Source organism: Mesocricetus auratus, unplaced genomic scaffold (assembly GCF_017639785.1).
Source record: "Mesocricetus auratus isolate SY011 unplaced genomic scaffold, BCM_Maur_2.0 Super-Scaffold_100023, whole genome shotgun sequence".
In the NCBI taxonomy this organism is placed as follows: domain Eukaryota; kingdom Metazoa; phylum Chordata; class Mammalia; order Rodentia; family Cricetidae; genus Mesocricetus; species Mesocricetus auratus.
Genome location: NW_024429204.1, coordinates 22,976,228 through 22,991,475, shown reverse-complemented (window position 1 = coordinate 22,991,475; position 15,248 = coordinate 22,976,228).

Genomic DNA, 15,248 nt, shown 5'->3' with positions numbered 1-15,248 from the left:
GAGTGTGCTCAAACAAGTCCAGGCCAGGGGGAGGTCCAAAGACAGGGCTTGAGAAACAATAACCCTTAGCCACCGTGGTTAACAAGAGTCATTGAACAGACAGTTGCCAGGCAGCTGTCCTTGTATTTCTGTCGGTGTAAGGTTCCATGGCTTCTGTGTAAATTTGTGGTTTTGGCAAAACCTTTTGCTATAGTGACTGTAAGACAATCACATGATAACTAGTCGTAACTTCTGGCTAAGTGACTCCATTTTGACTGTGATATAATTTTCACCTACCTTTCTCACTAGGAGCCAGAACACAAAGAAGCTTAAAAAAATATACATATACTTTATTAAAATATATGTGAAACAACCCGGTCCCTGAACTTGTTGGTACGGGGAGATCATACATATGGGGCAGGCTGTAATAAATGTGGTTCTGTAAAGGACTGCTGGTTAATAGACATACAAATAAAGCAGACGTATACATATCTAAGAGAGTTTGTAACTGGCAGAGGGGAGGTCCAAGCTCCATCATAGAGTCAGACCAGAAACATGGGTACCGATACTAGAGATCATGAAGTCACCAACAGAACTGTTATCTACTGGTCCCTCAGCTGGGAGGCTCCTCAATTCTCATAGTGTTCCTAATATAAAAGGATGAACTACATCCCTTGTCACTTCCATTTAAGTAGACAAGACAGACAGTAGCAATAAAATGACAGTTGTGCTGGAGCTCAGGGAGGATGTGTAGTGTGGAGAAGAGGGTCTCTCCACCTGTGAGTCAGAATGCTACATGACAAGAGCCAGGGGAATGGATGGGGGCTTTGGAGCGGGAGCAGATATGTTCATCAAGGGGGAAAATGCAGAGTAAATGAATCCAGCCATGGGGCCCTGTTCAGTGCCACTGTCGCCCCTGCTAGTTAGTAGTCAAGGATGTCTCTCCAGTGCATTCATGACTCCCCTTGTTCCTCAGAGCAGAACAAAGGCAGCCATCCTCCTGAAGAGAGATGTCCTGTGTATATGTTTCTCTTATTGGTTGATGAAAAAAAAAACATTGGCTGATTGGCCAGGCAGTAAATATAGGCAGGGCTAGGAGATGAGGAGAATTCTGGGAAACGTAGGCAGACAGAGGAGTAGGCCGCCAAAGGAGTAACAGGTCGGGACCCTACTCCAGTGAGATAAGACCATGTGGAAATTACTTAGATTAAGAGAAATGGGTTAGTAGTTAAGACAGAGCTAGCTAATAAGAAGCCCTAGTCATCAGCCAACACTTTTATAACTAATTTGGCATCCATGTGTTTATTTGGGGCTCAAGGGTGGTGGGATGGTAAGAAAGAACCCCCCACAACACCCTACCTAAGAGACTGTGTGGCTGTATGTGTTCACCAGTCGGATTTAGCTAGGCCAAGCCCCCCACGATCTCAGTGATGTTAGAACCACAGTTTAAATAGGATAAACATAGCCATGGCTTTTAAGACGCAATGAATGCCAGAGCTGGGGCTTATCCCGTTAGTACTTTGCAGGTTTAGATGACTAGGTTAGGGAGTGTGGAGTCAGGCCTTGGCCCAATGCTGGAGAGTAGATGATCTGGTGAACTCAGCTAGATGAGAAGTAAACAGCAAGATTTACAGCCTGAGAATCACTACTGGGGAAGAGGGAATTGTGTTCGGCTGGTAAACCGCTCTAGTGAGCCTCCAGTGCTATAACACCCTCAAGAGTGGTCATAAATGGCTATAAAGATGCGCTCCAGACTACTTCCTCTGGGGAGTCCCAGGGTGCTTATCTCGCTGTTCAGTACCTTCTTTGTAGTCCTGTAACTTAGGATGCCACACTGAAGGGAAAATTCCTGTCTGGACACAAAGTGTGCTGGAGACTCTATGGTTAAAGGGCCCGCATTTTTCTGTGGTGGCCTCTGTTTATTAACCTGTGAAACCGGGGAGAAGTTACCTATCTCCAGGAATGCTGAATTTCTTCTTTTTGTACAATGCCCTATTTCAGCTGTATTTGTAAGCTAATCCTCGGTGTATATGACATTGCATCATTTAATAATACTAACATAAATCAGAATAAACATTAATATATATTAATACATTTGAACTATGTCTACCTTAATGTCAGTTGTAAGGGCAAAATGAGGCCCCCGGCAATAATAACTAGGGTTAGGAAGGAAAGTTTCGGGTGTCACAGGTAGCACACTTGGTAGAGTGCTTTCTGGAAAAGCATGGGAGCTGAGTTTAGATTGCCTGAACCCGCATGAAATCTGGCTGGAGTAGCACACATCTCATGTCTGCAATGCCCATGGGTTATAGGTGGATTCCTGAAGCTTGCTAGCCAGACAGTCTATCCAAACTGGCAAGCTGGAGGGTCAGGCAGAGAGAGTGCCCCACAAACTAACGTGGACAGTAATGGAGAAAGATGCCTGGCACCAACCTTTGGCCTCCTCATTGTGCGAGCATGCACACACACACACACACACACACATACACACACACAGGCGCACACACACATACATACACACACAGGCACACACTGACACATGCGCATACACACACACATGCACACACACGTGCACACATGAACGTGCATGCACACACACACAGACACATGCACATACACACACACGCACATGCACAGACACACACAAACACACATGAAGGAAATTGTGGGATATTATATACATTCTAAAGCCTTACTCAAGTTACTGTCTGGGAAAGGGAATCTTTCCTATAGGCTTGAAGAATTTCTTTTCAGAGAGAATTATCTTTAAAAATTAATACTGCAACTACAGAGTTAATTATCAAACTAATATAGTCATAATGATTGACTGATTTTTCAGAGAATATTCTCAAATCTGTCTTCTTGTACTTATTTTAGTACTGGCAAGATTTATCACTATATTTAATGTAAACCAAGGCTGAGAGTGAATGGGAAAAAAGAACACAGAAAACTCATCCGAGTATTCTTTATTCTGGAAAAAGCACTTAAAGGCTTTGTGTGTTTCTGTTTACTCTCAATATTGCTGTATTTAATATTGATTTTCCCCTTTTCTTTCCATATCAGAATGCATTTCTCTTTGCTGCCCAACTGTGTTCCTGACCATAGCAGCGTAGACTATGGGAGGCTGTTTTTGTGTCTCACTGGATATGCATAATCCATATGAAGGGAGTCTTTTTCTTGTCACACTTCAGACAGAATTGTTTGTCCATAAATCCATAAAGCATTAAAGGTTGTTCTTTGTACTGGACATGTATTCTAAAACATTAAATTATGTTTTGGTTCACAGAGAGCTTTTGGGTACCATATCCTTAGCACCTAACTCTGAGCATCCCCGCACCGCTGTGGTGCTCTGGTCTTGATCCACGAGCTCATCCTGATGCCTCATCAACTCTTCAGTTTCCATCAGGGCTCACTGTGTGTGCTGTGTTCTACAAGCTGCAGAACAGCTGTAGCTGCCTTTAGGGCTTTTTCTCCAGCCTCTCTTCCTCCATCTCCTCCTCCCTGAGGCTGAGACAGAACTGTTTCCAGCTGCTCTTATCCATGCTGTAGCGGGCATTACAGCTTTTACCCCAGCCTCTCTTCCTCCGTCTCCTCCTGCAGGAGGCTGAGCTGTTTTCACCTCCTCCTATTCGGTCTAAAGAGAAACATTCCCGTGAGCCACCAGGGCTCCTCAGTGGGCCCCATAACATTCCTGCCTACATGGGTGTCCGCTCATTCTTGAGGAATTCGTGAGGCCTGCCAGGCCTGGGCTACCAGGAACCTCACAGGGCCCAGGTGCAGGCCCACCTCCCAAGAGAGAAGACAGATCAAGTGTGCTGAGAGCCAGGCCAGGCCCCAGGCATGGGAACAGTATCATCACCTCTGTGGGGGGAGGATTCCAGGAGGAGCTTTCCAGGGAGGGTTTAAGGGCTGGAGATCTTATCAGTTTACAAAGACAATTCTGGTTTGTTCTCTTGGACCCTGGATTATAGTTCTGTGTGGGTAGTGAAATAGGAAGAGAGGCATACAAGCAAAGGCTATAATTTCCTTAGGAGCTCTCCCTTCCCCCCTCACAGTGCCTGAGTGCATCTTAGCCACATAGGTTCTATATTAGTGTGTATAACCCATATCATAGGTTATAATTATCACACACACACTATGACAAACTGCACTAACGTTTGCTTTCTTACACTACAATCTATTTCTCGTCTGAGCACCTTCGTGCAGCTTGGCTTGAAAACAGCACTGGCGATGCATTACAGTCAAGATTCAAGGCTTTCTCTGTCCTGAAGGAACCGGGAGGTATTACAGGATGTACAGCGTCACCCTAGTACCTTCCCTCTCTGGGCCATCCACACACAGAGTCTTCATTTGCAAAATGAAAGTAACACATTAGCTACTATGCAAGGGTTACAGTCAGTGTGGGCATTCCAGTCCCCAGAGCCAGGCCTGACAGGGATTCCAAGCTCAGAGATGGATAGCTGTCCCTAGCCCTTGTCTCCCTGTCGCTCCCACCCAAGGTTTGTGGGTCAACACCAGAATCTCAGCTTTATTTCTGATTCAAACAGGTTCAGCCAAGCTCAAATGGAGTTGAAGTGGTTGGCCACTCAGTATTCAATCCCATTAAAATGGTTCAACATTTGGTTTTCTGGGGGTAAAGTCACACACACACACACACACACACACACACACACACACACACACACACACACACCATGAACTCACACAGACACTAACAGCTTCCTTCAAAGTGAACATCTAAGGGCCGGGGCTCTGGGGACCAATAGCACCATAGATGGTGACTCTTCTGATAGCTCCCTGGTTACTGCCTTTCTTTGCTCGCTTTGCCTATGAATATTTATTTTCTTAAGGTAATTTGCTTGCCATTTTTTACATGTCCAAAAGTTCAATGTAAAACAAAGTGTCAATGGTTGGAAGTAAACAAAAGTTCTGTTTACCTACTCCCTCTTACCCTCATGTGCTGTGTTTGCGGGGTGGGTGTATGTTGTAGTTTGAATGGAATTGGTCTCCGTAATCTCATAGCGGGTGGCAGTATTAGGAGGTGTGACTTTGTTGGAATGGGAATGGCCTTGTGGGGGGAAGTGTGTTGCTGTGGGAGTGGGCTTCGAGGTTTCCTATGCTCATGATACTGCCTAGTGTCTCAGATGACTTCCTGCTGCCTCCAAGAGGGAGGACTCTTAATACACCAGCACCGTGCTCCCCACCATGATGAAGTGGCCTGAACCTCTCAACTGCAAACCGCCACATCAATTAAATGTTTTTCTTTATAAAAGTTTCTCTGGTCATGGTCTCTTCATAGCAACAGAAACTCAAACTAAGACAGTGTACCTTCTAGATTTTTTTTCTGTGACCATTCAGCTATGTTTACATCTCATTCACTTCAGTTTTGGCTTTGATTTTAATTAAGATTGACTCATGCTATTGATATTTCTCAATTATTTTTTTCTCATCAGAAAATTAGGAATTTTGTATTGTAATGTGAAGTATCAGGGATACGTTTAAATATCTATCTAACACAGTAAAAGCTTTTATTTCTTATTTGCCAATTCTCCTGGTAATGACTATTTAAATGGTTTGTAATAATGAGTGATGCCACATTCATTTTGCTGTAACTATTACTGGTGTGCAAGTGTGTGTGTGTGTGTAAGATACAGTCATTGGCATGAGACTTCTAGGCCAAGGTGACACGTAATTTAAACTTGATAGGAACAGCCATATGACACTCTACAAAAGCCTGCATGTTTATGGGAATACTGATAACCTTCTCAAGTGTTTGAAAATATTTGCTCATTGATAAATTTTTTAAAATACTTCACTGAAGTTTACATTCCTGAGTTTCACCTTTCCCACCCGGTCACAGAGGTTTTGGCAAGAACTGAAATCAGTGGTTCACCACTGTTCTTCTACTGCAGACCCTTGCATGCCCGCCAAAGCATTTGGTTATTGCGTCAGTGCAGCAAATTCTAGAATCCAATCTATGACGTAGGATGAACAGTAGAGAGGCATTAGTGTTAGGTATTCAAAATCATCCTTCTTTTCAAAGAATGTGTCGTCCACCACCTTGCATCAACCAGTGGTTTCCAATAGGATATGGCCTGAAATCTCAGTTCCCTACATAGGCCTATTGGTCTGCACAAGCCGGCTTTCATTCATGTGACCTCATTGCTTCTCCTCGAAGGGTAGCGTCCATCTACAGCACTCTTTATTTTCCTAAACACACCCAGATCCTCTTCTTCGTCATAGAGCAGCAGCCTCCAGCCTTCCTGTCGACTGGCCTGCTAAGGAATAAAACTGCACAACGTCTCCTGCCCACATGTAACCAAGTGTCTGCGTGTAACCAAGCTCGAACATCACTAAGCAATTCTGTCTTGTCTTATGGCACACTCTAATGTCACCTCGTCTGAGTTGCTTCATTCTGATTCATTTATTGGAAGGGAAATAAGCTTGTTAGTAGCCACTAAATGGATGTGACAACTTATTAATGCAAGACCCAGTGTTTGCAAAACAGAGCCTGGAGCGTGCCCAGGTTTCTTCCCTCTGGAGGTAGAGGCCTTGGCTCTCCTTCAAGTGTTTTGTGTCTCAGAATAAATGTCATCCTACTTTGTTGATTATTCCAACACAGAACTCTATTCATTTTCTTTATACCAATTTTCAAAAATTATAACTACCTACCTACCAAACTTTTACATCTCTTTATTGTACATCTCTCCTCACTGGATGAAGGGTAAGAACCTTGTTTGCATTTTACATCACAGTACTTCCAACATGCAAGGTAGTACCTGGAAAATAGTATGTGCTCAATAAATACTTACAAATGAACAACAATGCTTGCCTTTTGCACACTGAGAATTCGTTTCCCTTTGTGTCACAGCCAAGCAAGTTCCATAGACCCTGCTGCCGCCGCTGCCTTAGCTCATAAAAGATGTCAGTAAAATTTTAAATCAGGAGCTCCCCAGCTCTCTCCCTCTAAATAAGAAATCAAAAGGTAGCCATGGCTACTCTGTTTCCAGACTCAGAAGGTGTGGTCATTAGGAGCAGGGACCACAAGGCTGATTGTTCATCCAGCTTTTCCTTACCTACCTCTTCACCCCTGAATTCATGGGAATGAGATGAAAAATTAAAAAAGGAAATGTACAAGTTGATTTTTAAAATCCTGCAACCAGTATCTGGATAGAACTTTGCCAAATGGTTTTGCAAATATCTAAACCTTATTGTAATCCTGTTGAAAAGGTGAGAGGATTGGGGATTATGATAACATGTGATTATGGTATGTTGAGTACATTGAGAAGGCTTTTAGTGTCCTTTTAATTAATCCCATTTTTCTCATACTGGGCCCCAAAGGAGCTTCAATCCCCACCTTAAGGGCAGTGCTGAAAAACAGGTAGGTAGGTAGGGCAGCATGGCTACTAAGGGGTGAGGCTGATGTTGCCAGGCCAGTGTTTCTGCTTTCCAACCATATGGTAACGTGATGCTAGACATAGTACTTCTGCCCTCCAAAGCAAAAAGATACCCACACCTAATTTCCCCGTGAATACCTTACCTTACGTGTCAAAAGAGACTTTGTGGGTGCGATGCACTAAGGATTTAGAGATGAGATTATCCTCCATAAAGTCATCTCAGTTCTTATCAGAAGGAGGCAGGAGAACGAGGCTGAGGCTGCTTGCACTTAGCATTGTGTATCAGAACTCCATTTTTCCAATGCTGAATAATATTTGTGTGTGTGTGTGTATGTGTGTGTGTGTCTGTGTGTGTGTAGCATGTCTATTTACTCACTAGTTGACACTTGGCTTTCTTTTTCTTTTTTTCTTTTCTTTTTTGGCCTTTGAGAATAAGACTGTAGGGAGCAACCAATGGCATAATGAGATTAGAGGCTGGTACCTCTGCTGATTTTGAAGACAGAAGGAACCATGAGCCAAGACATGCAAGCAACTTCTAGAAGTAGGAAAGGCAAGCATACAGAATTACCCATAGAGCCTACAGAAGCAATGTGGCACTTCTCATAACTTTAGTCTACTGTGATCTGTGTCAGACCTCTAGTGCTAAAAAATACCAGCTGAAACATTTGTGATGTTGAAGCCTACAGGTTTCTGCTAATTTTCTATAGCTGTACACAGTGTTTGCTCCTAGAGCTAGTGAATTGATTCTGGTCAACCTTCCATTCCCATGGTTTACTCATCTGCAGATTGAACCAGTCACAAGATGTAAAGATTTGGAAAGTAATTCCCTTTATGATGCAAAGATTCATTCCTTGTCATTATCCCTACATAACACATCATGAAAATTCTCACAGCATTTACACTGTATACAGTAGTATATGTATATTAGGTGTGTGTGTTGTGTACGTGTGTGTGTGTGTGTGTGTGTGTGTGTGTGTTGGGGGTATTATATACAATTGCTATGGCATTATAGAAGGGATTGGAGCATCTTAAGTTTTGGGTATCCACGGATCCAGTTTTACAAGTCTAGAAAAGGATGACTGTATTTAGATAGCAAACACCTGCTGAGCACGCCTTATGGCCCACCACGGCTTAGAAGGATTAGAGCCCATAATGTGCTTTCAATTATCTGCTTCTCCTTACAATATTATCAAACCCTATTTATGCAGGAGAAAATTAAGGCACAGGGGAAGAATGGCAACACACACTGTTAGCACATGCGAGGGGGGTACCAAGTGCCAAGTGTAGCCAGGAAGTAACCTGTGCAACTGGGAAGTAACCAAGTCCAAAGGCAAAAGGGAATGCTTTCTTTCGTCTCGTAATCTCAAATATACAAAACCCAAAGCTCTCAATTTTGTACTTTATCTTCTAATGGAGGCAAAACGTGTTGTGTAAAATTCACCATTTAGACCAGTTCAAGTGTCCAGCTCAGTGAAAAATACACAACTAGCCACGCCGCGCACAGACATCATTGTGTAGTACCAGAACTTTTCCATCTGTACAAATGGGAAATCCATTTGCTTTATGGAGTCACTCCCTAGCCCCCTTCTCTCTGGTGATGAACGCTACCAGTTTCTCCGTCTTTATAGACACACCTACCCTGGATCGTTCATGGAATTGTACCACGTGCAGCTCTTTATTTCCCAATGGTTGCGGTGGGCATGTCTCAAGAGTGGCAATAATGCACTACCTTCCGCATTTCTCACGGGGGCTGGAACACATCCCTGTGGTTTGTACTGCATGTTGTTCACTCCCTGGTCCATGGATGGGAATCTGGACCATTTCCATCCTTTGGCTTCCAGGGAGAGTGATGCTGTGGCTATTGGCACATAGGTAGCTGTTTGAATTCCTGATTTGTACTCTCTTCTTTGCAGAGTATCAGTAAAAGTAAAAGGGATGGGCCATATGGTGATTCTATGATTAACGTTTTGAAGATGTGCCAAAGACTTTCCACAGTAGTTGTACCATGAATTTTAACATTTTTAGTTAATTACTTCTAATATTCAATGCTTCCTATTTTTTTAATCTGAAGCTACTCATTGTATTATCATTTTCACATTTCTTGGCAACTCTGTAGGGCCAGGAATATTAAGGTCAGGGAATGAATAATTTTATCACATTTTTAATTTGGAGACAAAGGCGTTCTGGTGATATCATTGATAATAAAAGGTTCACCCTTGTGTAGTATGCCAAAGTGCCAGGCTCTACACAAAGGTTTCTGTTTGTAAACCCATCTAGCCCTGCAGCAAATGTGAAGAAATAGGTGAAGGTGTTTATGACTAATCTCCCTATGCTACAGTTACTGTAATAGCTGCCAAGTTACTCTTCATTGTGACGAAATGCCCGACTTGAAGCAAATGAAGGAAGGAAGGAAGGGAGGGAGAGAGGGAGGGAGGGAGGGAGGGAGGGAGGGAGGAAGGAAGGAAGGAAGGAAGGAAGGAAGGAAGGAAGGAAGGAAGGAAGGAAGGAAGGAAGGAAGGAAGGACAATCTTGGGCTCACAATTTGGGTCACAGTTTTAGCTCACAGTTTGAGGGATACAGTCCACCATGGTGAGGGAGGAGTGGGGGCAGGAGCATGTTGTGTCTAGTCATGTTCTGCCCACTGCAGTCAGGAAGAGAGTGAATGCTTATGCATGCTTCCCTTGCCCTTGGTTCACATTGTATTTGGCCCAAGACTCCAGTGTAGGCAAAAGTTTCTGTCCTGCAAGCCTCTCCCAAGTAACCATACAGAGGCTTAAAATGAATTTTAAATGCTTGAACAATAGCTCAGTCTTGTTACTAGCTGACCCTTATGTTTAAATTACCGCATATTTCTTATCTATGCTTTGCCACATGGCTTGGTTCCTTTTCTCAGTATGACACGCCCATCTTGCTTCTCGTTGCCCCTGCTCGAGACTCATGACTCTGCCCTTTTTACTTCCAGCATTCTCAGTTTGGCTCTTCTTCCTAACCTTAGTCTGTTCAGCCTATTGGCCAGTCAACTTCTGTATTGAACCAATCACAGCGACATATAGTCACACAGTGTAAAGGAATATTACACGTCACTCCAATACACAAAATAGTACTGTCCACTTTCAAAGGTCTTCAGTTAATTCTCTCTGGAAATGCTTCCCCAATCCCCACATCAACCCAACATACACTAACATACACACACTCACACACACACACTAACATACACACATACACACACACTCACATATACACACACTCACACACAGACACACACTTACATACACACACTCACATACACACACTCACATACACACATACGCACACACTCACATATGCACACACTCACACACACAGACACATACTCACATACACACTCACATATACACATATGCACACTCATTCACATACACACACGGACATGCACACACACACACACGGTATGCATCACTAGTCCCCTAAACCTATGAACTTCTCAGGCTTCTCAAGCTGACAACAGAATTTAACCACCACATAAAAGAAACACATACACATCCTATAACTTGCTAAACTCTACTGAATTTTATTCTTTCTCCGTTTTCTAGGACAGTTGTTCTCAACACGTGATTCATGATCAAGCGAGATTCATGCGACCTGGAAATTCTCTGGAGAAGTTAGTTTTGGGGTCTAGCACGCATCTATGAAGCCACAGATTCTCAGAGTGGTGCTCAGCTCTGATTTAACAAGGCCCCTAGAGGGGCTCAGTGAGATCAAGTTTGTGAATCTTTACTCAAAGAAATGTTCCTATGAAATTAACTTAAAATAGCCAGTTGAAATACAGGATACTCAGAGAAATATGAATTTCAAGTTCCAAGTGTGTCTTAGATTTTTTATCACATATATATGTACTATAAATATAAACACACACACACATATAACTTGTTAATTCTGAAAACTCTAGTATGCAGAGTTTGATCACAAGCATTTGGCAATGGCTTAAGATGTTCTACCATTTGTAGGATATTTACAAATGGCCGAGCTAACAATCTGCAGATGCTGCAGGGTTCTTGGTTGAGTAGAACACTGTGAGGTCCACAACATTGTGGTGGTATGCAGAGATAAGAGAAAAAGCTAAGTGCGATGGGTAAGAAAACCAAAGGAGCACGGTCCAAAAAAGATGTAAGCTGCTGAAAATCTACTGTGCAATGTTCTTTGTTTTCTATGCAGAAATTCTGGATGTAACCAGGGCAAGGACCAGCCCTGAGAAGCTGTAGCTGGGGATACAGAGGTAGCTCGTTGCAGAGGGAACCCACAGGTATGGAGAGAGTGTGGCACCTCACGAAGACTTCTTGGAAGGGCTATGGAAATGAATCCAGGACATACAGTGTGCCCACTTGGAGCTCAGAGGTCGTGTCCCGTGTATAAGATGTCCTGCCTTTCTTTCCCTGAGCCCCGTGTCCCTTACATGCAGGATTGGAAATTGTGAGGCCAGAAAACCAGAAGGAAACTCACGATGCAGAGGCCTTCCCAAAACGTTGGTTCAAGTCAGTGTGGAGAAAGAGTCAAATGAAAAACCGTGAAATTCTTCTTCAGCCATGGAAATCTAGGAGTTTAGATTGAATTCAGTTATCTAAGGGGAACAGCATCATTGGTAATTCTTCCTCTTCTGGTGTGTGGACTGAAGTCCGCAGTGACCCCGTCTCCAGCCAGCCTGTAGGTATCCTAGGTCCAAAGACTCTCAAGAATATCAGGGCAGTGTGGACCTCGGCACCACCTCATTTGGCAGGTTTTAATGAATTTCCCCAAATTCTTAATTTTAATTAAGAATAAAGAAAAAAATGACAGGGGGCAGGTGAGCATAAACCTGTGCTAACATCCTATGGTGAGCCTGGATTTGTGACTGTGTGTTTGCAAAACTGACTCCCAAGTTAATTTCCACATCTCCATGCTATAAACTAAGGAGCAGTAAAAATGTTTCACGACTGCCCTTCTATCTGATGGGACTGGTGACACAGACAACAGGAGTCTAACCCCATTCCCCACCCTGCTGTCAGCTCTGGATACTAAAAGCCCAAGGTCAAGGTGCCAGTGACGGTGGTTTTTTTGAGGTCCCTTGTACACAGCTGTCCTTTCCCTGTGTCTTCTTCACACAACCTTCTCTCTGTCTGTGTCTAAATTCTTCTTCTTAAAAAGGAACCTGTCATCCCAAATTAGAATTCACCTTAATAACCTCATCTAGTCTTGATTACTCCATTTAATCACAGATTACTAAAGAATCTGTGCAAATGCGGTCACAGTTGGAGAAGCTAAGTATTAGGACTGTGACATATGAACTTGGGGGGACCACAAATGATGATGTGGCACTTGGGGGGCTAGTGAAGGAAAACCGATCCATCACTTATAGGGTAATTCCTCTGTTATCTTCAGGGGTGCCTTTTTGGGGGGGGTTGAGACAGGGTATCTCTGTGTAGCAGTCCTGGCTGTCCTGGAACTAGCTTTGTAGACAAAGATGACTTTGAACTCACAGAGATATGCATGCCTCTGCCTTCCGAGTGCTGGGATTAAAGGTGTGCACTGCCACTGCCCAGGAGGGGAGTCTTTTCAACTGACACATCTCTATGGTATCTGACTCTGTCGTCTGGACCAGCTGTCTATTCAATGAGTCTATCTCCAGCAGCTACTTTTGTTCAGTTTAAGCACTACGATCAGAGCCCTGAAAGAGTCAGGCAAAGTTTCATTTTCTCATGAACTCCCTACTCAGGGGGAGGAGACAGAAAATGAACTGAGATAAACAAATGAACACAGCAACAATAAAAGCAGATAAATGCTGCAAACCCAATTAAAACAATGAAGATAGTTTCACGAGACAGTCATCCAGGAGAGATAATGAAATGATATTAAAGCTAAGATCCTTATAAGTGAGGCAGGACAACCAGGTGGCTCTTGGGGGAAAAGAGCGTAAGTGTCCTGGTGTAATGTCTCCGAGGTCTTTAAATGAATTGGGTGTGGAAAAGGTTGCATGAACTAAGATTTCCATACGCTAAGATTCTAGATCCTTCCTGGATCTGTCATTGGGATTCCAGCAAGCTAATTCACCTCTCTGTGAAAGCTTCTAACTATCTGAAAGATGGAAAATGTTACAGGACAGGTGATTCTTATGTGGTCACAACCAGGCAAGACTGATGATCACTGCGACTTTTTCTGCTGAGTCAAAAGAAAAAAATCAGCTCAAATCATTGCAAACACATTTTCATTTTAATTTTTGGTAATAGACTTCAAAAAGAAAACACCAGAGTGTACCATAGCAACAGTCATACTGGACAATGCGCTTATTACTACGTTTATCTTATGTGGTTGGGTAACTCTCTCATCTTATAAATGGTAGTATGAGTAGCTGCGGACAGAAAGTGAGGTGTGTTTCTGTGGGTTGTAAAGGGAAGCCTTCCCGCCAGCCTGGCTCCAGAGCCACATCAGTCCCAATTGAACACACAGGAGGCTATATTAATTATGAAGCTGTTGGCCTTGCTTGTTTCTTACTGGCTAGCTCTGACTTAAGTATTTACCCCATAATTGTTAATCTAAGTATTTCTCTTACCGGAGAAATTTCTGGACTTCCTACCCCATGGCGGTTACATCTCTACTTTCTGTGTTTCTCCTGTGTTTCTCCTACCCAGAGTCCTCAACTCTACGTCCCACCTATCTTGCTTCCCTATTGACCAACAGTGCTTTATTGACATATACACAGGACTTCCCCCATCAGTGGGTCAAGGCTAAAGAGACAGGAGAATTACACTGAAAAGTTATCCATAAGAACGGGACTCTTGCTGCTCGCCGTTCTTCTCAATTGCCAGCTCTTCTCATGTGTACAACACACAATCACCGTCGAGTGAACATAACCCTAGGCACTGTCACATAAACCTTTGGGTTTCACGGCGGCAAAATATTTGAATTTCACTTTAAATGGAAATCTGCTAATTTTTTTTTAACTGGGGGCACAGCTTGATCTGACTTGTGATTTAAAGCTCAGTGCAGTCGCTATAATTGGGATGGGGGCTGAGGGACTAAGAGTGGAAATGAGGGGTCATGTCAAGCAGTTCCACAATTAACGGTGACAGCAGAAGATAGTAACGAGGGAATAAGGCAGGTAGATTCAAGATGGAAGTCTGTGTGGATCTGCAGATGGGTTATGGCAGAGCGAGCGGGTCTCAGAGTAAAAGAAAGGAAAGCATAAAGGATGGGTTTTGGCTGAAGAACGTTAAGTGATGGGAAGAAATTAGCATGAGGGAAAGTTTGACGTTAGAGAAGAAAGAGGTTGGGAGATGGCGTAGATAAAGGAAATGGGTGGGCTTGAATGCAAATCTTCAGCATGAGTGCAGTGTTTCCAGAGCCCTGCATTAAGAATTCTAGGGGGCAGAGAACATTTCAATAGTGTGTGCTGGCAGGAAGAACCTGATTTAAAAGCTACAAACACAGTAGGACACATTTCACAGCACAGCAGGATAGAATTTAGGGAAGAATTCCGGGGATGGCGGGGTCGGGGCACTTTTGGTTGTCTCCAACAGTACAAACAACACAACACGCACTTATAGAAAGATGTGCTTCCCAATTATGATTCATTGACGTCCACATCGGACCATTGCAGCTGCCCCTTAAAAGGCTAGTGCCCTTTTCTTGAGCAGCTGAGGAAACTGGGCCTTCCGTTAGGAGAAACACCAGTTGAATTGAGCGTGTTCTGCACATTTGTCCCTTTGCTGGGAACTTGCAAATGCTAATTGATTTAATCCTCAGCAGAGCTAGGGAAGCAGCCATATTTCAGGAGCAGAGAATGCCTATTTGAACTCACTTATTCTGTGAGTTCAAAGTCAGCATGGTCTATACAGTGAGACTGTCTCACAACAAACAAAT